At 43.5% G+C, this 22896-nt stretch overlaps 1 long non-coding RNA gene across 1 annotated transcript; it reads right to left on the reverse strand.

Moving 5' to 3' along the window:
- Window positions 1-5009: 5009 nt before the first annotated feature.
- Window positions 5010-14442, reverse strand: LOC310785216. Its single transcript, XR_014553151.1, has 4 exons — window positions 14134-14442; window positions 13006-13116; window positions 10822-10878; window positions 5010-6124 (listed from the first exon to the last, which is right to left on the reverse strand). It is a non-coding gene; the product is annotated as an uncharacterized lncRNA (long non-coding RNA).
- Between the last annotated feature and the right edge of the window lie 8454 nt (window positions 14443-22896).

Genomic DNA, 22896 nt, shown 5'->3' on the forward strand with positions numbered 1-22896 from the left:
ACAGTGCTTATATTGCCAAAGCAAATACACATATTAACAGTACAACAATAAGGAAATTATAATAATAAATGAATGTACAGTCGAAGATGTATAATGTACAAACAGTCAAAATTTACAGTCAAAGATATATGTACATATAAACTTCCCAAAAAAATGGGGCATTCTGACTTAACATTTTTACAGTTGTTCATCAGGTAAACAAACAGTAATTGTCAAATAGAAAATAAAAATAAAAATAAAATAAATAAAATAAGTAAAATAAATAAAATAAGAATAAGAGTAAAAATGAAATGAAATAAAATAAAATAAAAATAAAAATAAAATGAGCTGGTGTGTTTCACTGGATGTCTCTGAGGTTGTGGCAGGAGGCCAGATATTTAGCTGCTAATATGCAGCAGTTTGGTTTTTCTCCTAATAGGTATTTAAGCTTGTCTCTTTCTGATTGTGTTTTGAATTCTTGGTATTTGTGTATAATTTTGGGGAAGAATGATGCTCTAATTTCTGCATATTTGTCACAGTGTAGTAGAAAGTGCCAGGCCAGGCTGTGTCCACTGACTCTGTACCTAGTCAATGTCTTTCTTAATTTGTCATCAGTCACGGTGGTCAGATATTCTGCCACCGTGTACTGTCTGTTTAGGGCCAAATAGCACTCCATTTTACTTTGAGTTTTTGTGGTGTCTTTCCAATGGGTGATGTATTTGTCTTTTTGTCTTGTTATAATTTGGTTGGGCCAGATTGTCTGTGGGGTGTCCTGAGGCTCTGTAGGGTTGGTTGAGGTTAGGGGACTGAGTCTCAGGACTAGTTGCCAGAGGGGACTCTTATCTTGGTTCATCTCGTGGTGTTTTAGGGCTTTGTGGTGGAAGGTTTCGGGGTCGCTTGTTTTTAGGTGATTATAGAATTTGATAGCTCTTTTTTCAATTTTTATTTGGAGGGGGTATTGGTTTTCCTATGGAGGTGTTTATTAAGTGTGTGAAAATTAAGTGTTTCGATTGGTTTTGTTCTCTCTCTCTCTCTCTCTCTCTCTCTCTCTCTCTCTCTCTCTCTCATTATTAAAACAACGGGTGCGGGGGGGACAAGATGTTACTATCCCTTGTGCCAAAATCCGAGGAAAAACACATTTAGAAGCCCAATCCAGAATTAAACAAGCTAACGGGCTAACAAACTAATAAACAAGACACAAATCACCAGTTACCTACCCTAGCCAACAGCAGTATGAAGCATGTCATTGGGGTTTTCAAGTGGGCACCTTCCTTCACCGACGTTTCGTTAAGTTAGGCCCAGGACACCTCAAGAAGGCTTAACGGTGTAATCCAGCTTCCTGGAAACACCCCCCTCCATGCTACCACCGCACAACTGCATATCACCTCACTATCTAAGCCTAGCTATCCAGGTCGGTTCGGTATGACATTCCTGACTACACCACCACTGTCAATGATTCAGCCCTGTTGATGCGGACCGTCAATCATGACCAACAACAAACAATCCCTAACTACACCACCACTGTCAATGATTCAGCCCTGTTGATGCGGACCGTTAATCATGACCAACAACAAACAATCAATCTGACCTTAGCGAGCTCCCCAGCTAGCATGTTTCCTCCTTAGCCACAGCCATTCACTTGCTCGTTCTGCTGCCTGAGACATGTTGCTAACCGCAAGTTTCAGGCTCCGTCCCCGAATGCCCAACTCAGTTAGTAAGGCAATAACGGACTTTGCCACAAAACCACGGCAGCCCACCTCTACAGGCCGCACTCGAGCCCTCCAACCTCGCTGCTCTGCCTCTGCTGCCATTTCAGCATACCTAGCTTTCTTGCGCTCATAAGCCTCCTCTCGATCTTCCCACGGGACTGTGAGTTCGATAAAATAAACTCTCTTCTCTACCTCAGACCACAGTAACAAGTCCGGACGTAGCCGGGTGCTAACTATATATGCTGGGATGACTAGCTGTTCATTCAAGTCAACCCTCATTTCCCAGGCTCCACCTACACTTAGCTGCCCTAACTTGTGCCTGACCTTAATGGTCTAATCTTTTCTCCCTCACATACAAATTTGATCTGTCTAGTCTCTTTGCTAGCAACTAGAGAATTTACTTCTAGCCGCTTTTCCTCAACTGCAGCTGCCAAACATTTCAACACCTGGTTGTGACGCCAGGTGTATCGCCCCTGGGAGAGACTGACCTTACACCCTGACAGTATATGCCTCAGTGTACATACACTAGAACACAACGGGCAGGCACCATCCTCGCCCAACCACTGATTTAAGTTCTGGGGAGATGGCAGCACATCATAAGTAGCCCCTAGAATAAATCTAATTCTGCTGGCTTCCATGCTCCACAACTCTCTCCACTTCAACTTTCTCTTCTCTACACTCTCCCAGTTCACCCACTGTCCTTGCTTTGCCTGCGACACTGCCTTAGTACATCTTACTGCCTCCTCTTGCCTATTAGCCGCAAAACGCGACTATTTCACTCGAGTACCTCTCCCATCATAGTCGCGCTCGCCCGACCCCTTTATCGAGGGAAAGTTGCACATTTAGCGATCTACAAGCTTCAAACATGCACCAATCACTAATATAAACTACGCACCTTGTTGCCACGGATGTTGTCGAGCAGGCCGCGCTTTGTTAACTCGTATTTTAAGAAAGTTTGGGTTATTTGTGTGTCCGGAAACATTATTTTCCCTTCTCCAACGACTCTTCTTCTTTTTTGCTGCTCACCGGTTCAACTGCTCAACTGCGCCACCGCATCATGGGGTATTACATCATGTGTCAAGTATGGGGTTTGCCCTGTGTCGTTCTGTCAGTCACAGGTTTCTGGCCAATCAATATGCGGTGGCGCAGTTGAGCAGTTGAACCGGTGAGCAGCAAAAAAGAAGAAGAGTCGTTGGAGAAGGGAAAATAATGTTTCCGGACACACAAATAACCCAAACTTTCTTAAAATACGAGTTAACAAAGCGCGGCCTCAGCGCGGCCTGCTCGACAACATCCGTGGCAACAAGGTGCGTAGTTTATATTAGTGATTGGTGCATGTTTGAAGCTTGTAGATCGCTAAATGTGCAACTTTCCCTCGATAAAGGGGTCGGGCGAGCGCGACTATGATGGGAGAGGTACTCGAGTGAAATAGTCGCGTTTTGCGGCTACTTGCCTATGTACTTATGCACTAGATGAACGATCAATAGTTTGACAGTTATTGAGAGTTGATTTGAGTTAATGAGTTATTTTGAGTTAGTGTGGACCAGTGATGTCACTGGTCCACACTTTAACACTCAATAACTGTCAAATTAAATGACAGACTTCAAAACCGTTTACAGTTTTCTGATATACTACTGATGTTCTAATGATACAAAGCTGGTTGAAAATGGGCGGAGTGTTCCTTTAAGAATTTTTTCACACAAATTATTTTTATTGGTGAATTAAGAGTCACAGCAGTTCTGATTGGTCGACAGCCCAAAACAGCCCTTCCAAAACTGGAAGTGTTTTCAATACAAACAGGATCCCTATTCTCCGCCAGTTTTTCAGAAAAAGTCACTAGCCACTGCCAGGGTTTTTGATCATTTTCATTAATTTTTCAAGACCCACAGAATATTATATCCCAAAAGAGAGCCTCGACTTTCATATGAAAAAAAAAGTTTGATTCTACCTTCATCCGCTCTTTAGTTATCAACACCTCAATGTAGGTCGTTTTCACCAAAAACAGCAGTCACTGACCAGAAAGCAGAGGAAATGGCATTTTTGTAAATTAAGTCATCTTCACCAGGGGCGTAGGCAGAAATTCAATTATGGGTGGGCCTGGAGAAAATTGGATGGGGCAATTGCATGACGGAATTTTACGCGGGAAGCGCGCAAAATTCCTAGATGTCATGAAGTCGTCATGCATTAGACTCTGGAGATGATGTGCCCTGCGTTTCTAAGCTACAAAACCATTAGCTAGCAAGGCAGCAGCAAGTTTGCCTCTAGAAAACAACCAATAAAAAAAAAATGGAGGGTGGGCCAGGGCAAGAAGTGGGTGGGCCTGTGCCTACCCAGGCCCACCCGTAGAAACGCTCCTGATCTTCACGGGCTCTTGAAACGAATAAATGCCTTTGATGGTGGATACTGGCCAGTGTTATACTCAACTATGATCCCCATAATGATTTGGTTTCCCCTTCCGGTCAAACTTGCCCGTGGGCACAGCTTTCCCTGTAACACCGGTGTGAGAAAGAGATTCACCCCGCTATGAGAGAAGGGAGCCCGGGTCGCGTGTTCATCTTGCGCGGGGTTGTCTGGTTGTCTGTGTAGCCTAGTATGTACCGGCTGGAATTTACATGGCACAAGAGTTTAGGGACTGGATTACTATTTCCTGAGGACAAGTGACTTGTGGACGTGTTGCGTGCAGGTTGCGTGGTGAAAACAAAATCCTTCACGTTTGAGTGACAGGCTGCCCCCCCCCCCCCCGCTGTAATGGAGTCCAATCCTGTATCGATAAAAGCTGCCGGACCAGCATTTGAGCCGTGCCATGGAGCTGTGCTATGGACCTTTTCTGATGGGAGATTGTTGCTTTTTTCTGCTTCCTGGTTTTGTTAGACAATCATGGTCGATCCTGTACACCTTTAGACGTGCTGTAATGTTTCACAAGGTGAGTAAGAGAGCCATCTATCACATGACGGTGAAAACACTTATTGCCGTCCAGAGACGTCAATGGCGGGGAAGCGTTGTCTCCTAAATGACGTTTCATGACGCCAATGGCAGAGAATGAGTTAAAAACCCCTATATGCACATACACATCTGCCTCATCAAAAAGTACATGCACACACACATACACACAGTGGCATGGCTATATTCCTGTGTGTGTGTGCAGTGTGTGTGTGCACAAGACCTTTTACAGTTTGTTCACAGATACAAACAAAGCCCTTTATACCGTAGGTGTGTGTTCATCTTCTTGCTCATTCCAAACAGAGATATGTCAAAAATAAAGAAAAAATACAATCACAAATTTTCCATTAAAACCAAACAAACAAAAACCTTTCCCTTTAATTAGGCGTCAAATACACATCAAACTGAATAGGAATAAACTGGACATTTTTGGGGTAATTTATACTAACTGTATTTACCCTGTCATATACAGACATAATAAACAATTTGTTTTGTCATTAGCAGACATGCATACAAACATTTCTAATACAAATTTTAGAAATTACATTTTGACTGATTAGAACGTTAATGGATTATTTCAGTGGAAAAATAAAATAAAATAGAAAAAATCCTGGGTTTAACATCCCATGGAATATTTCTGGAAAGTTTCCAGAACTTTTCTGCCCCTTTGCAACCCTATTCTGGACTAAATCAAATCTGACAATAAAAAAATATTCTCAGATTTGGGCCTCAGAAAAAAAACCTCATGTCATCCCTGATGAAGTGTTGTGTTCACATTGTTTGAAGAGGTAACGGACACCAGAAGGGTTTGGGAGTATTTGCTGGTGAAGGAAGGCACAGTGGTAGTATGACAGGATACATATGTGTTACAGTGTGTAGCTTTAGGAGACAGGAAGACATGCATACAGTACATCAGTTTTTTTTGTGATTGTTAGGATAAAAAATGTTTGATTTTGCAACAGTTTTTCTCAAAAATTGCAAAGGAATTTGTGATTTTTTTTACGCTAAAATTGTGGGAACTGGCAAAAATTGCAAGTTGAGGGAAAACAATGTTTTTGTTTCTTTTTTTCAAACTACTAACTCATTTTCTTAAAAACTGCAATGTAAGTGGTGATGTTTTTTGCTGTAAAATTGTCGTAACTGGCAAAAATTGCAAGTTGAGGAACCTGTTTTGCCGTTTTTGTGGAAAAATCGTGGAATTTTAAAGAATTGCAAGCCCCCGCAAATATTGCGGAGAATTGCGGTTGAATCTGCGTTCATTATTGCGATCGCAAAATCGCAATTTCCTAGAGGGATTTATTTAAAGTCTCACATCCATCCATGAGTGAAATGTGTTTAGGGACTGATTAACAGAATCAAGATTAAAATGTATTAACAATTTCTTTGGAATCAAGGAAGTGGTTCTAATGTAGAACCCGGTTCTCGATTGACCTCCCCCTCCCCAGGAGTGCGTGTTCCTCGGCTCTTCAGTGGCCCAGAATGTGGTTGATGTGACCCTGAAACACACACACACACACACACACACACACACACACACACACACACACACACACACACACACACACACACACACACACACACACAGTCAGTGGATCATTAACCCTTTATTGGTGTTTATACCACAGTTAGTTCCGGTCGAGTAATTTGATTGGAGAAGATGGCTTTGAGTGCTGATATTCGGTAAGTTAGGAAGGATCACTGGAGAAAGCAACAACTAATGTTTAGATGTGCAACTTCATCAGTCATGACAGGCAAATGTGGCATTTAAAAAATCTATGTGTTTTGAGTCAATTTGCAGGGTAGAGGCACTTCAGCCTGATTGGTTCGTGGCGCTTAAGCTGTGTTCACACCGAGATATTTATTTTTCTCTCTGTCGCTCGATTCAACCCTTTGGAATCGCTCTGTCGCTCTGTTTAAATCGCTCGTCAACAGGCACAATAATTGACAGACATCTGGGGGCTATAACGTTACGCAATGTCATGATGTTTGTCCACTACGAGCCACCGTAGTTGTTTACAAGCTAAGCCTATCAGCGTGCTCCTAACGCGAGCTCTATACCGGTAGTACAGACTTCACTTCATGTCAGCTGTCAGCCTGTCAATCAGCTGTCAATGCGGTTTGTTGCCACACAATAAACCAGCGGTTTGTTCCAAGCCAGTGTGATCCTTGACTCACTCTCACGCGGAAGCCAATCAGCGTTGAACAGCGAGCGACTGATGCCAGCGTAATTTCGCTCCAGTTGGGATATTTCATCTCGGGCGACGAGCGAATTTTCTCCCTATCGCTCTGTCTCTGTCGCTCGGACGCCCAGCGATCTTTCTCCCAGGCCAATATACGCTCAATCGCTCGTTTGCATTGACTTTGTATGTAAACTCGATGCCAGCGAAAAACTTGAATAGGTCGGTGTGAACGCAGCTTTATTGTGTAATAAGTCTGGAGCATAACCACGCCCACTTCAAACCCAACATCAAGAACAGGACAAAACCTTAAATGGCAATATTTAAGATTGGGATTGAAACTAATGTCCAATACTTTTAGATGCTTACTAGTATGCACTTAAGACCATAAATGACATCATTAGAAGGTTATTGTGGATTTGGGTTTCCAGGGGCTTTAAAGACTGCCAGAGAATCAGCAAGGTGAGTGAGAGGGGCAGTGCATTCAATTAGCCAGTGTCTGGTCTACCAATAATGAGGTGGATAGTGCAGCATTCCCCACGGGGCAGCCTCAGAGGGAAAATCATAATTTAAAATAGTACACAATGTAAACACGTGATGTGTCATACAATACATCTAGAAAATACATGGACAAAAGTATGCTTACTAGAAAGTTTTTTGGGTGACGAGGCATGGCAGAGTTAGTGTCAAAGAAAGCAAAAACTGCACCAATATTGAAGACATTTAGGATTGGAAGACGAGGAAAGAGGTGAGCTGAAACAGAGACGAGTTAGTGTGTAAACACCATGATTTATAAAGAACTGGATGCGGTAATTAGTGTAGTCACGATACGAATATTTTACCCAGAGATACTATACCAGCCAAAGTATCATGATACCGGGTAGTATCACGATAACGCAGAAAAAAGAAAAAAAAAATCTTTCATGAATGCGCCATGTATTTATCTACACGTTATAATTATGTATTTGTATGTAGTTATGATGTACAATCACAGATGTTACTGTAGGGAATTAGTGGGGGCAAAACAAATGTTTAACATACATGGATTCATACTATCAGTAAACGGTTAAAAATATAGATATTTTAAGTAATTAAAACAAGTTTGTTGCATGGTAAAAGAAGAGTGTTGAGCTGTGCAATGTTAATTGCCAGATTGAAAAGTATCAAGTTACAATGTTACAACACATGCGATTTCAGAGAAACTGTGCGATTATATTATTTTTTACGAACATTTTCAGAACAGGAGACAGACTGTCCGTCAGGGTGAGTGACAGAGCTAATTTACTGCATGGCCAAATGCGTGGTAGCCTGCCGCCATCGGTGTATGAATGGGTGAATGTACCTACTGACTGTAAAGCGCTTTGGATAAAAGCGCTATATACTGTAAATGCAGGCCATTTACCATTTACCAAGAATGGCTCGCACAGAAACAAACACAGACACGTGCTCCCAGAAGAGGGTGCAGTAACATCAATAATATAGACGGCAGAAACCAGTGAATTTGGGAAGAGATGTAAAACATTGTGCCGCTGGCAAAAATTCAAAGTTACTCGCCCAGCGCATAATGTGACCATAAACACTACAGGAAAATGTGCTACAACTCTCTTCCTCTTGTTCTTATTTAGTGTTATTGGCATATTGGAGGTTGGCAAACCAACGTAAAGTAACTGGACTGGATTACTGAAGACATGCCCTAAAATGTAATTTGCAATGTATTCCATTAGCTTACTCAAGTTAAGTAACATTCTAAATACGTTGGATTACTTATGGAAGGGGTCTTTACTATGTTCCCTCAGCCCTATGCTCCCTCAGCACGAGGGCTGGGTTAAAAAAAAATCGATTCTCCGATTTTTAATCGATTTTTATTTTAATCCTTTGATATCGATTCATATGTCCAGAGATCGATTTTTTTTATTCATTTTTTTTTTATAAACATAGGCTATAATATTATAGGCTGTGTGTGGTAGTTGAAATATAGTTTCAAGTTGACGTTTATTTATGTTTGTAGTTGAAACAAAAACATAAATACTGTAGGCTCCATAAATGGAAATGTTTGATCATTAATATCTACTTTTAGAAATGATATAGGCTGAAATCAAATCACTGTGCATAATTGTGAAAGTGTCTTCATTGACAGATGAAAAGGCTGTTATTTACCCTTTGTCACCACCTGGTGAGTAAATATATGTGTAACTAAAACCATTCAAATTGACAACCGGTCCGCAACTTTTTTTTCCCATGTATCTACCGGTCCTTGGCGCAAAAAAGGTTGGGAACCCCTCTGTTACATAACTGGACAATCATGTAATTCAGGTTACAGCTCAAAACACATGTTTTAGTATCACTAACAAAATCGATATTGAAATTAATCGAATCGGAATCGAATCGGAATCGAATCGAATCGAATCGGGATTAATCGATTCGGAACCTTGTGAATCGGAATCGAATCGATTCTTGAAATTTGAACCAATACCCAGCCCTACTCAGCACCAGGGTTAGCCCACGTTCACACAGTATGCCGAAGCAACCGAAGCTCTACCTACGCTGAACCCACAAGTTTCAAGCCTTGTTAACAGGCGAGGACGTTCACACCACCCGCGAGCGTGCCACGCTGACGCCGTGCCGAAGCCACGCTCACGTCACGCTCAAGCGATCACTCAGGATTGACGCCGAATTTCCAAGCGTGACGCTGAAGCCGTGAGGCATGAAGTCAATAGAAGTTGTGGGCGGGTTCAAGGCGTGAGAGTAGGCGCTGAGAGGAAGAGAGGAAAAGAGAAGGCGTCTTGTGTGAACGGTTAGGTGTCCGTTCAGCTTGTGCCTGCTTCAAGCTTCAGTTCTGCTTACGTTCGGCGTCCTGTGTGAACAAGGGCTTAGGGTTGGTTAGGTAAGCAAATTTAATGTTCGCAGGATTTGAAGCATTTTCTGAAAATTGTGTAAAAAAAAGTGCATTTACGTTCAAAAATCATAAAAGTGGTAATTTGTGAAGATTATCTTGCTGAACACAAACGTCACTGTTTCATAAACTTTTGTTAACCACTTACCTTATTTCAGGCATTTAACAAAAACCCCATTGACTTTTACACGTAAAGGCGCTGACAGGGTTCTGCGGAGCCTCGACTTGTCGACTAGCGGCGACAGCGAGACTGTGAATACTCAAACGTTACTCGGCGCGTTGGCTGCCGTACACGTCCAAAACACTAGGTGGCTTGTGGTACACTTATGTCCGTTACATATGACGTTATCGTGTCGTTTACCAAGAACTTGCAATCATGTCGGTGGGGGAACATTTTATTGTCCCTCCATTTCAAAACTCATTCCGGTGAGCCTGCAGAAGGCTTTGCTAGATGAGGGACAAGCACTGTTAAATGAGGAAATGGCATTTCCTCATTCTTCACAAAAGTATGTCAGCGGATATGTGTGCGGGCCAAGGGAACGGCCAATCACAGCTCTCGTGCTGGTCACGTCACGTCCGCGTTGACGCCGCAGAGTCACATTTTCGAGGAGCTGCACGCCCCCCTCCGCCGAGCTGTGCCGATAGGACGGCCAGCTGCGGCGACCCCCTCGGCGCAGGCGATTTCGCGTGAGCATAAATTACGTTTAAGTGTCTTCTGGACTCAATCCTGCGGTACTCTATAGCAGTGGTTCTCAAATTTGGTCACATGAAGGACCCCTAAACTGACACAGATTAGACCACGGACCCCCATTTGATAGGATTTTGTCCCACAGTCCCCCATATGATAAGATTGATGCTTTTAGATGTTTTATTACAGAGAGTGTATAAAACCCATGACCAAAATAGTCATTGTGTTACTTATGAATGGAATTATAGCGAAAATAAATTGTCCTCCTTTTGGCTGGGGACCCCCTGGAACCCCCTCAAGGACCCCTGGGGGTCCTCGGACCCCCATTTGAGAACCACTGCTCTATAGTATTGACACAATTGCGATATCGAAATATTTAGTCAAAAATGTTGTGATCTATGATTTTGTCCATATAACTCAACACACACAGCTTACCGGTTCTCCTCCCAGACATCTGGCACAGCAGAGAGCTGCAGTCCTGACCGGGCCCACCTACACGCGCACGCGCACGCACGCACGCGCACGCACGCACGCGCACGCACACACACACACACACACACACACACACACACACACACACACACACACACACACACACACACACACACACACACACACACACACACACAGGTTAACACATTGCCATGGTGACAGCACCGTGACAACAGTAGCATGACATCATGTCTCAGTTTAATGCTGCATTGGTTTATGGTAGGAGCAAGTGGAAAACGCGCCATCTCCAACCTACGTGCGTTCCAGCTATCAGGCTTCAAGTCACAAAATAATGGATGCTAATAGCATTAGCCGTTAGCTGTCTGACAACATTAACGTTTCGTTGTATGGGTTTAACCAACTATTGTATTGGTATGATTGGTCTGAAAACGTTTTTTTTTTGTTTTTTTTACAATGTACAGACAAGACAAACAAACACGCTAAGACACAGGGGAAAAAATACATATATTATCAACATTCGATACTGCGTGATTACCAGCCGCATAAGGTGCTTAAGTGCTTGTGAGAGACATTGTGCCCGGGATCCCATGCAAGGGGTCCATGAGAAACCAGCCAGGCGAGTCACCCGTAACCCCTAACCTTGTTGAGGTAGGCTAGAAACGGGTCCCAAATATTTAAAAACGTTTTAAGTGAGTTGGTCCTCAGGAACCTAAGTCTCTCAATCCGTATAACAGAGGTCATGTCCGTCAACCACAGTTGGAAAGAAGGTCAAGAGGAGGACTTCTATTCCTTCAAAATGAGTTTTTTTGCTCCAATTGTCCCCTGTGTCAGAGACTGTTGCACAGCCATGTGGAAGTTCAGAGAGGACTCCGAGCAGCCGAAGATGGCGAGTTCCAGGGAAGAGGGGGGGCTGCAGCACCCTCTACTGTTTTGTATTGGAATTGCAGTCTCAAAAAAAAAGTGTTTTATACTGCGATATTTAGGGTTTATGAGCACAGCAAAGAGATGTTAATTTTGATGTTTGGTTTATAATAATAAGATAATAAAATATAATAATAAGCTCAGTGTTTCTGCCTGTGTTGCTGTCTGTTGTAGTGTAAAATGACCTAAAGGGAGAGAAGGTGGTGACATGAAAGTGAGTGAGAAAAGGAGAAAATACTACACAACAGTATAATCCTAATGTTAATTTAAAATGAGATATTCCTCTAAATATGGCTAAAAACCATCCAAACGTCCAAATAACATCCAAAGTCCCTTCCTTGCAGCACCCCCTGCTTAAAATGACTTCCAGCGGCCCTGGCGAGTTCTGCCTCCGGCTGAAGGGTTATTTTGTAGGCCTTAGAGTACCAGTCAAATATTTTGGCCGAGAACCCTGTCAGTGAAGGGCAGAACCTGAAGGCAAAAGCTTACTATTGTTGAAAAGAAAAGAAAAATGTGTTAAAAATGTGTTTTAAATTCTTACAATCGTGGGCGCCATGTTGAAATGACATCAAATGATGCTCTGGGAGCAACTGGGGGTTGAGAAATCATACCCAAGGTTGCGAGTAGGAACTTCCAGTTAATGTGGCATTTTATTTGATTTTTGCTAGTAGTTTTTGCCAAGTTATAAACGAATGCAGCATATAATGTATCAGTGTGACATCATAGGGGTGGGAACTGAAACTCTAGACCGAATCCAAAATGGTGTGTTTGTTGTTGTTTGTTGCCCCCCCCCCCCCCTCCCCATGCTTATTGGTTTCCTAAACACAACTGAAACTTGTGGGTATAGCGTTGTTACAGCTTCGGTTGAGCGTTGCTTCAGCATCCTGTGACTGTGAACGAGGGCTTACTGACCACAATACCCTGACTGACCACAACACCCTTACTGACCACCACGCCCTTACTGACCACCACGCCATTACTGACCACAATACCCATACTGACCACAACGCCCTTACTGACCACAACGCCCTTACTGACGACAATGCCCTTACTGACCACAACGCCCTTACTGACCACAACGCCCTGACTGACCACAACGCCCTGACTGACCACAACGCCCTGACTGACCACCACGCCCTTACTGACCACAACGAAATTGATGAAGCGCAATCCCGCACCAAATTTAAAGCCCTGGTAATAACAGTGATAATGTCACAGTAATGATGTCAGTGTGTCGTGACTCACCTGTCTGCATTCGCTCTGCTGTTGTCGCTGCTGATTGGACGCTGGCAAACTGAGGGACGTTTCCATTGGACACTCTGCCGTCTGGAGCTCCACCCCCAAACACACGCGCTTCTGAAAACAACAACCATCATCATCATCTTCACCCAGTGTTTATTTGAATAGGGACAGATACATCAAAAAACGAAACCATACAAAACCTTATGAATGAAAAATAAATAAACTTTCAGTGTTTTATGATTACCTGTGGACGTTTATTTAGTTGATATACTTTTTTTTATTTAAAATAAATACATTGCAGGCAAGCAAAGAGAGACAATGCAGACAATGCCATTATTGTTAAATAAATGTTCATTTTAAGTTCAGCAATTTAGTGTCTATAATTATAATGTGTCTATAAAATAATAATTTTTCAGATGGGAAAAAAGATCAACATGATATCAGCATTATATCAGCCATCGGCCGCCATGCTTTCTAAATATTGGCCATTGAAAAGTTCACAGCAGTCTTTCACTGCAGTGAAGAGTTGTTATTGCAAGTTGTACATGATGTTATCAGGTGTGATTACAGCAGGACTTCAGACTGTGAAGTTACACAGTAACTCACAGCAGAGAGACACACTTCCCTAATCATATAATAATATAATATCTCTGCCACGGTTAAAGCGGACTAAACAGCTTATATGTGAAAGCCACCTTAGACAAACACTGTTTTGGGGCATTCGTAAGGTCACTCTGACGTCACGCGAGCTAGGGGGGCAGCACGGGACCCGGAACTGGGGGTAACCCGCCATTCAAAACAATGCGCGCGGATGTGAATTTAGTAAATAAAAAAGACGCGTACGTGGTCTGAGCTTCGGTTTCTAGCCCGAATATTACAAAAGACCCCACTGATTCATAACAGGTCTAAAGTCATGTTATAGCAGTTGGGCGCACTTATTGACGAGCAAGACAACAGTAAAACGGACAGGTTTTTGAATTGAGTTTGGCGTCTGTGGGCGTAACCCATAAGAGAGCGAGCCACGCGACAGTCACACACACTCTCTCTCTCTCTCTCTCTCTCACTCACTCACGCACTCACGCACGCACGCACGCACGCACACACACACACACGCGTGTGTCTCTCTCTCACCGGTTTGTGGCCCCAGGTCTCCAGCTGTGTTTCCAGACTTCTCTTCTTCAGCAGCTTAACACACTGCATGCTAACTGCTAACACAAACCACACTGAGTTCAGTTAGCCTGTCTGCTAGCAGCTAACAGACTGGGTGGAATGAGTGGAGTTATTGTCTGCTAACAGAGCTAACCTGGAGGAAGACTCTCCTGGACGGCAGCTAGCTGCTAGCTCGTCGTTAGCATCTCTCTGGGTTAGAGTAATAGAGGTTGGCAGGTTAGCAGCTCTCTGTAACCTTCTCCTCTGTCTCTGTGATCACACACAGCCCGACCTTGTGTTTCCCGCCGGCGTCAAGCTAGCAGCAACAAGAACCACTTCCTGTACCACATCCTCACTGTGCTTCAGAACAAAAGACTCCCACAACATATATATGTTGTAACATGTATGTATATGTATATATGTATATATATATATATATATATATATATATATATATATATATATATATATATATATATATATATATATATATATATATATATATATATATATATACACATATAGTTGAGACTGTGGTTTGATTCTAATAAGTTATCGTTCAACATAAAGAAAACCAAATGTATGGTTTTTGGGAAATGTAAGATTCCAGAACATTTAGCTATTGAAGTACTGTGTGATAACACCAAGTTAGATAGAGTTTATGAAAACTCCTTCTTGGGAGTATTAATTGACCACAGTCTCAACTGGAAACCACAAGTCAAACACATCTGTTCTAAACTGGCAAAGACCGTTGGTATACTATGCAAAGTCACGCACACACACACACACACACACACACACACACACACACACACACACACACACACACACACACACACACACAAACACACAGTGAAATGTTCTAAGGTTTATCCTGATCCTAAATATAGCTGAATTGCTTGGTTTGACCAAGTAAAACTATTTGGGGTCAGGTCAATAATGTTCACAACGCACAATGTTTCCAGGGTTTATGGCACCTAATGAGAACATGACAAAGGGTTCTAATGTTCCCAGGGTCCAATGTTCCCCAGGCTGAAATATGTGCTCTTCCAGGGTCCAATGTTCCCCAGGCTGAAATATGTGCTCTTCCAGGGTCCAATGTTCCCCAGGCTGAAATATGTGCTCTTCCAGGGTCCAATGTTCCCCAGGCTGAAATATGTGCTCTTCCAGGGTCCAATGTTCCCATGCAGGGCTCAATGTTCCCCGGGCTCAATGGCTCAATATACCCAAGGCTCGCAATGTTCCCAGGGTTCAATGTTCTCAGGGCTCAATGTTCCCAGGGTTCAATATCAGTGTTTCCTCTATTGGTACAGTGTATTCAGCAGAACAGTGAGCCCTGGGAACATTGAACCCTGGGAACAATGATACACTCCCAAACCATTTTTATAAGCATTTTACGAAATGTCTATGGAAAAAATAATGGCGGATGAAATCCCTTGGTTTGTATGTCTAAACCAGAAGAGGGTGTGACTTTGGCTCTCTAGAGCCTCTCTGACAAACCCAGTCGTTTTGGCTTTTGCTAGAAAGTAAGATCCATGTCAAAATGTAAATGCTCTGACCCTATAGCCAGACCTGTCTGTCGACTTGACAGTGTTTTAAGACAACAAGCGTGAATTCGCAATAGCTGTGAATTTCCAAAATGCAGGATGGGAGGGGCAGCCCATACCCTGCCTCTGCCACCCTTCATTTCTAAATTTGTCCCCACCCCCTTCACACACACCTTCACACACAAACACACACCTTCACACACACAGATACACAAACACACACACACACACACACACTTGGGCCCCTATCGTTACATCGGCGCTGTTTCTAGGCCGAGCGCCTGGCGCAGCGCAAATCAGTGGGCGTGGACCAGCGCACTTGATATCATCATGCTGGCGCTACACGCAGCCTAAAGCATTACAACCACGCCTTTTAAGCGTAAAATTATGCACCATCATGCTCATTGGATAACTGCAATAAACGAATCGCACGCTTGCCTTTTTAGCTCCAATTCCAGTGGTCCCGCAAAACCAGATGAAAGCCAAACGCTCTGCCCCCCCCCCTCCCTTCATCCAGTCTGTCTGTCTCCATTATAGGCTATTATTCCATATTATTATGCTTCTCAAACCAATAACTGCAGTTTAAATACGCTACACTATAGCAAGATCAAAGTGAAAAGAATGTTCTAAATGCATCGGATAGAAAAATATAGCCTATCCCTATATGATGAGATTAATTTTATATTGGTGAAAGTTTGTCCAGAACGATATCGTTTTCTCTCCCCTGCTGCAGGTAGAATGATGCACATAAATATACCCTACATTATGTAAAGTCATTGCATAAATGTGTTTTTATTGTAAAACTAAATGTGAAGTAGGGCCAAGTTATTGGAGCAGACATCACAGTATAGCACATGACAGTAGAAAGCGTTCCGCAGCGCATTCCGCTGTCACTTATCTAAATCACGTTAAAACGACAAGAGATATATATAGGCCCAGGAGGACATATATGTTTCACATAGGGTGGTGTATTCATTTCGATGTTTCATTTGGTCCAATATTGAAATGTGTACAATTGCAGGTTGTGTTACCATTACACATTAATTTAGATCGACCTTTTATATCTATTTCGCCTCATTTGGTTGCTATTTAGTAGCGAAATGGAGAAGCACAATGCATGCTGGGACAGGCCAGACAATTTACAACTTATTTTTCCTATATGGGAAGTGTGTTGTGCCTGTCTAAGCGAGGGAGTCAGAGAGAGAGAGAGAAGGGTGACAGAGAAGAGGCAGAAGAGCACTGGCGCACTGAATAGGCCTGGTTTCAGAGAGAGACAGAGAAGGGTGACAGGGGAGAGGCAGAAGTGCACTGGCGCACTGAATAGGCCTGGTTTTCAAAGGCGCAAAGCGCTAAATTTACGGCAGGTGCGAAGATACCGAGATTTAAGGCCGACACGCCCACTTTGGCCCATTCTGGGACTGCGCCACGCCCATTCGGCCTAAAGCGCATTTGGCAGCGTAAAGCCATATTGATATCGTCCCAAAACAGGCGCAAGGCACGTTTTTTTGCGTTTAAGGCCCGTTTTAGCGCCGAAGGCTTGTGGGAGAATAGGGCCCACGAACTCCATGCCAAATTTCAGCCTCCTCAGTCAAAAACTGCGCCCGCTAAAATGGCGGTGGACTTTTTGTGGACCAACCAAACCAACGGACATAGTGACTTATAGGGCTCTATGTTCCCCCTGGCCTTAGGCGCTAAATGCAAAAAAACACGCTTTGCGCCTGACTCCGGAAGATAGCATCCTGTTTTTACGCCTCGAAATACGCTTTACGCTGAAGAGGCATGGCGCAATGCCAGAATAGGCCAGAATGGGCGTTTCGGCCTTAAATACCAGCCTAGAGCTATCTTCCCAACTGGCGTTAATTCTGCGGTTAGCGCTTTTCAAAACCAGGCCTTATTCAGTGCGCCGGGGATATAGCCAGTAACCTAGGCCTATACTGCAAAAGTTAACTGTTGACAATTCGATGTCTGGTTTTGTCACGAGTAGCATACAGCTGAAGTCTCTCTCGCCATCAAGCAGACAGTGACGGAAGCATGTTTCTTTATGTGCGCCAAGGGGAAAATTATGGATTAAATTGGTGGGTACTGCGTGCGTAATTACGCAGCGGAGATGCAGGAGACGCCTGCCCCGGGGATGCACCCACACGGCATTATTCAATCACTCTCTCTGCCGCTATCTCACTCTCTCTCCCCCCTCTCTCTCTCTCACTCCCTCTCTCTCACGCATCAATTTCTGCCCCTATAGCGCACTGCAAGATCTGAAATGTAGGCTACACCACAGAATGACAGAACCATCACTATTTTGCGGGAAAGCCCAAAATGTACAGTATGTATGTATATGTAGGCACTAGGCAGGCACAATGACCAATGAAAAAAAAAGTTGTTCTACCGTAGTTTTGAGCCCCTGTCATTCAGAGGCTGTTGCATCATCCTACCTGTGCAGTGGGGGAGAATAAAAGGCAGTGAGAGAAAACAATATCATTCTGCCCAAACTTTTACCAATCTAATCTCATCATGACAACCAGGGATAGGCTATATTTTTCTAGCTGATGCGTTTAGAAGATTATTTTCCCTTTGATCTTGCTATAGTGTAGCGTATTTACATGCCTGCTGTATTTAAACTGCCGTGAGATTTGTTTGAGGAGCATAATAATATGGAATAATATATATGGAGACAGACGGGTATGAAAGAGGGAGGGAGCTCAGAGCGCTTTGGTCGGGCTTTTCTGACCGGACTGGATCGCTCCGTGGAATCGGAGCTTGAAAGGGAAGAGTGTGATTCGGTTTACTGCAGTTCACCAATGGCCACAGTTGTGAATAATTCTATGCTTAAAAGGCGTGGTTAAATGGGTAACGGCGGCTTTAGCGCCGAGGACAAAATAGGGAATGCGCCAGACCAGGGCCACTAATAGCGCTGCGTCATGCCTTAAATTAGCGTTTAAGGCCAGGGGGAAGATAGGCCAAAGATAGCCCATAGAGCTGCTGGTCGCAGCTAAAATGCTGTAAAAAAGACATAAGTATGTGTCTTAAGACACTATGACAGACACTTGTCTTACAACCATAAAGCAGCCTCAAGGATAACAGCATGTGTCTCACTCAAGCTTGCAAGCATAACATCACATCATGTATTATAAATCGAAGGGGACACATGACTCCCCATGCTAGGAGTGCTAGAGTAAGAGTGCACTCTGAACACTTAGAGATTCAGTCAGCTCTGAATAAATAATGAATGTTTATTCTGGTCTGAAGTCAGGAACATTCAAAAGTGCACTGAAGTGCGCTCCAGCATTCAGAGTGGTAGTTTCCAAACACACAGCCCCTGTATTCAGCTCTATGTAGCTAGCACTAGTCAGTCCCTGCACGATTTTGTGATCACAATAATTAATGCAAATTCAACCAATCTCCGCAATATTTGCAGGGCTTGCAATTCTGCAAAAGTTCTGTGATTTCTCCACAAAAACGGCAAAATGGGTTCCTCAACTTGCAATTTTTGCCAATTCCCGCAATTTTACAAAACAAATAAACAAACGAACAAAAAACTTCAGAAATGGCATTTCAATTTCTGAGAAAAGCCACTGCCAAATCAAGCATTTTTGATCACAACAATCACACAAAGAGAGAGAGAGAAATAGAGAGACTGAATTGTAATAAGCTAAAGGGCCAAGAGTACCAGCATAGTCATCCAAAAAGTGAGGTCGTCCAAACATAACAATCTCAGTCTTATTTCCTTATTTTCATATTGTATTTTGTATATCTTAATTCTGGTAGACATCCTGGTGGACACAGGTGGTCAGGGAAGCCGTCCGACTGAAGGAGGTTATCCCTGGTGACTGCAGCAGTTGCAAGGTACCGCAGGCCCAAAGGACAGCAGCCTCAGCCGTGAGGCAAAGTGTGCAAAGAGTTTGGAGAAGCCATAGAGAAGGACTTCCGGTCGGCACCAAAGCGTTTCCAGGGAACCATCCAAGCTGTGCTGTATATAGCAAGGATGGGACGCTGTTGACCTCAACTGAGGTGGAAATCAAGCGTTGGAACACTTTTGGCTAATTTCCACCACATGTGGTGGTACGTGTGTGGTGTGTGGTGGTACTGCATGGTGGTGGTACTACGGCTCGTCTCAACTCTGCTTTAAACGTCCCGACCTGAAGTAGTCTCAGCTTCGACCGCAAGTAGTACTCGCTCAATCTGCCCACAACTGGTCGTCATAGCGACGTCGCATAACGTCGTTAAAATTAAATCCCTACACAGAACTTTTAAACTGGTTATGAAATACTGGTGCCTCTATATAACCTACGTGAGCAAATTAGACCATTGGCCAAGAGATTGGATATTTCTTTGTTGTTATTTACATGCCTGAGCAGAGGCGGGGGTTACACTACAGGGAGAAGAAAAGCCGGCTGGACTTGACTTTTCTCTCTCAAAACAATTGAAAAGAACCGCCATGTTAAGGCTGAGCAAGGAGATCGATTTTATTTCACCAGAGCTGAAGGCAGCAAGACAAAAGACTGATGGAAATAACAGGAGAGTTTGGGGAATGGAGCATGGTGATAGTTCAGGCAGGCCACGTGGTCAAGCCCAGCTTAAACCTAGCCCACAGCTGATTTGGGGCTGATCTCAAACCCAGCCCCTAAATCTGCTTCAGTCTGCCTGCCTAACATTGCTGCTTTCTCTGCAAGCTGTTTGCAACCCACCTCCTCCCCAGCTCCTCCTTTCATGCTGTTTCTGAATGTAATTTATGTTGTCATTGTTGCTTGCTCTGTTCTGTACCTGTGGGGTCTTTTGTTGCTCTCCTTGCCTTGGGCTTTGCATGCTGCCCATGGAGGGGCAAGGAGCTCCCAGAATCTGCTTTAGATTAGGCTAGATAGGCTTTCCATGTATGCTTATAGAAGGACAGGGACCCTCCAGAACAGAGAGCCAGACTGCCAAATGTGCAGATATCAATAAAAGCTTGATTTTTGACTAAAGTGGTCCTGGCTGAAATAACGTTACACACAAGAGAAGGTAAGGGCCACTAAACTGGTATCCAGCATTGACAGTATCCAGAGACACAGTGTTCCACGACCAGGACGGAATCTGCATTGTTTCTCTTCAATCTGAGGTTCGACTACCGGCCGGACACAGTCTGCAGTGTTTTCACGTCACCGTATGGTACCGGGTCCACAGCCCTGGAACCTTGACAGAGGTGGTACTAGAAATAGTACAAGTCAACCCGGGTTGTCTCAGTTTTTGACCGGTGGAAAGCTACAAAAAAGCGAGTCGAGCCGGGGGGAGCTGCACCAATACCAGTGGTGGAAATGGGCCATTTCATGAACTCCTGAACCCGACTAACCTACCATCTGTGATGGAGAGAGAGCTGGAGGATGATGGGGCATCAACATCACTTCCCCTGAAGGTAGTCACTGCATGAGGTAGTCAAAGCCACTGAGATCTGTCCAGAAATTCCTTTCCTTTTTTCCTTTTTTTTTTTTTCACAGGGACAGTGCATATTAATAAACAGTGTGTGTTAACAAACACCATAAATATGCCAGAGTTAGCCCGGAGGCTAGTTTACATCTGTAGTCCCTGGCCAGGTGTAAAGATGGCATCCTAAAAACAAAAGACAAGTTTACAGTAATAGTAATAGACATGCAGTAAGGTAGATACAGTACAAACAGCAAGACAACGTTACAGCAGTACCGCAGACATAGTTACTGAGGGACAAGCGACAGGAGACAGCAGCACCACATGAGGACATGCAGACATGTGCAGCATAATGGGGCACACAGAATGGTTTCCTAAACTAATGCGGGCAGATTTGGTGACTTAGTAACCATGTCCTTAATGCTCTGGAAAAAGACCTGTAGGTGGTAAGTTCTCTGATATGGGCTGGTATAACATTCCATTCATGTGTGGCTATAGTTGAGAAGGCTGACTGACTGAAGGCGGATTTTCTTAGGGGGATGATGCAGTTTCCTTTAGTGACTCCTCTTGTGATATGGTTAGTGTTAGGTCGTTGGCTAACAAACACACTGAGTGGGGGAGGAGCCATACCATGAATAATTTTGTAAACGAGACATATATTTGCATGTTTGATCAGGTTTTCCCAGCTCAAAAGGTTGTGTTTCTCTAATATGCTGCAGTGATGAAAGCGGATTGGTTTCTTGTCAAGGGTTTTCATGGTTTGTTTGTATAGTGTTTCTACAGGTCTCAAGGTAGAACTACTTACCTGTGACCAACTTGTTAGACAGTAGCTTATGTGTGATATGATCATGGCATTCATGTACAGTCTAGCAGCCTCGGTTGACATGCAGTTCCTTATGAAACGAAAGTTTGCTAGGCTGTACTTGACTCTGTTGCAAACCTTCTTGACCTGAGTTTTAAAGGAGAGATTTGAGTCTATCACAATCCCGAGATATTTAAATTCTTTTACAACTTCTAGTTTTTGTCCAAGTACAAGTATGTGTGGCTCAACGGTATTGCTAGTTTTCTTTGTGAAGTACATGCTAGTGGTCTTTGAAACATTTAGTTGTAGACAGCAGTGGTTTAACCATTCAGTGATGGGTCATTGCATTGGATAAGATGGAGGCAGCTTGGTCTTTTGTTTTGCTGTGAACAAATATGACAGTGTCATCAGCGTACATTTGGATTTCTATCCCGTGGCACACTGATGGCAGATCGTTTATGTAAAGACCGAAGAAAATAGGGCCCAATATGGATCCCTGTGGGATGCCAGTGGAGGAACTGAGAGCAGAAGACTGGTGGTTGTAGATTCTGACAGTTTGGGATCGATCAGATAGAAGAGTCTACCCACTTAAGGGTGTCTGGAGAGAAATTAAAGGTGGCTAACTTGGAGAGCAGGACAGCGTGGTTTACAGTGTCAAAAGCTTTCCTAAGATCTAAAAACACAGCCCCAACAACCCCTCCCTTATCCAACATTGATTTGACCTTTTCTATAAAGAAGCAGTTTGCTGTCTCTGTAGAGTGTTTGGCTCTGAATCCAAATTGCATTGGATGTAGAGAAAATTTGCTGTTATTCAGATGGAAAGTTAATTGCTCTGCAACCCATTTCTCTGCTATCTTTGATGCTGGTAGGATACTGATAGGCCTGTAGTTGCAGGTGGTGAGAGGATTGCCAGATTTAAAAATTGGTGTTACAATGGCTGTTTTCCAAGCACTTGGGAAGACTCCCTGAGAGAAGGACAAGTTTAGTATGTTTGTGAGTGGA

Source organism: Poromitra crassiceps (genome assembly GCF_964638095.1).
Source record: "Poromitra crassiceps genome assembly, chromosome: 1".
NCBI classification, from domain to species: domain Eukaryota; kingdom Metazoa; phylum Chordata; class Actinopteri; order Beryciformes; family Melamphaidae; genus Poromitra; species Poromitra crassiceps.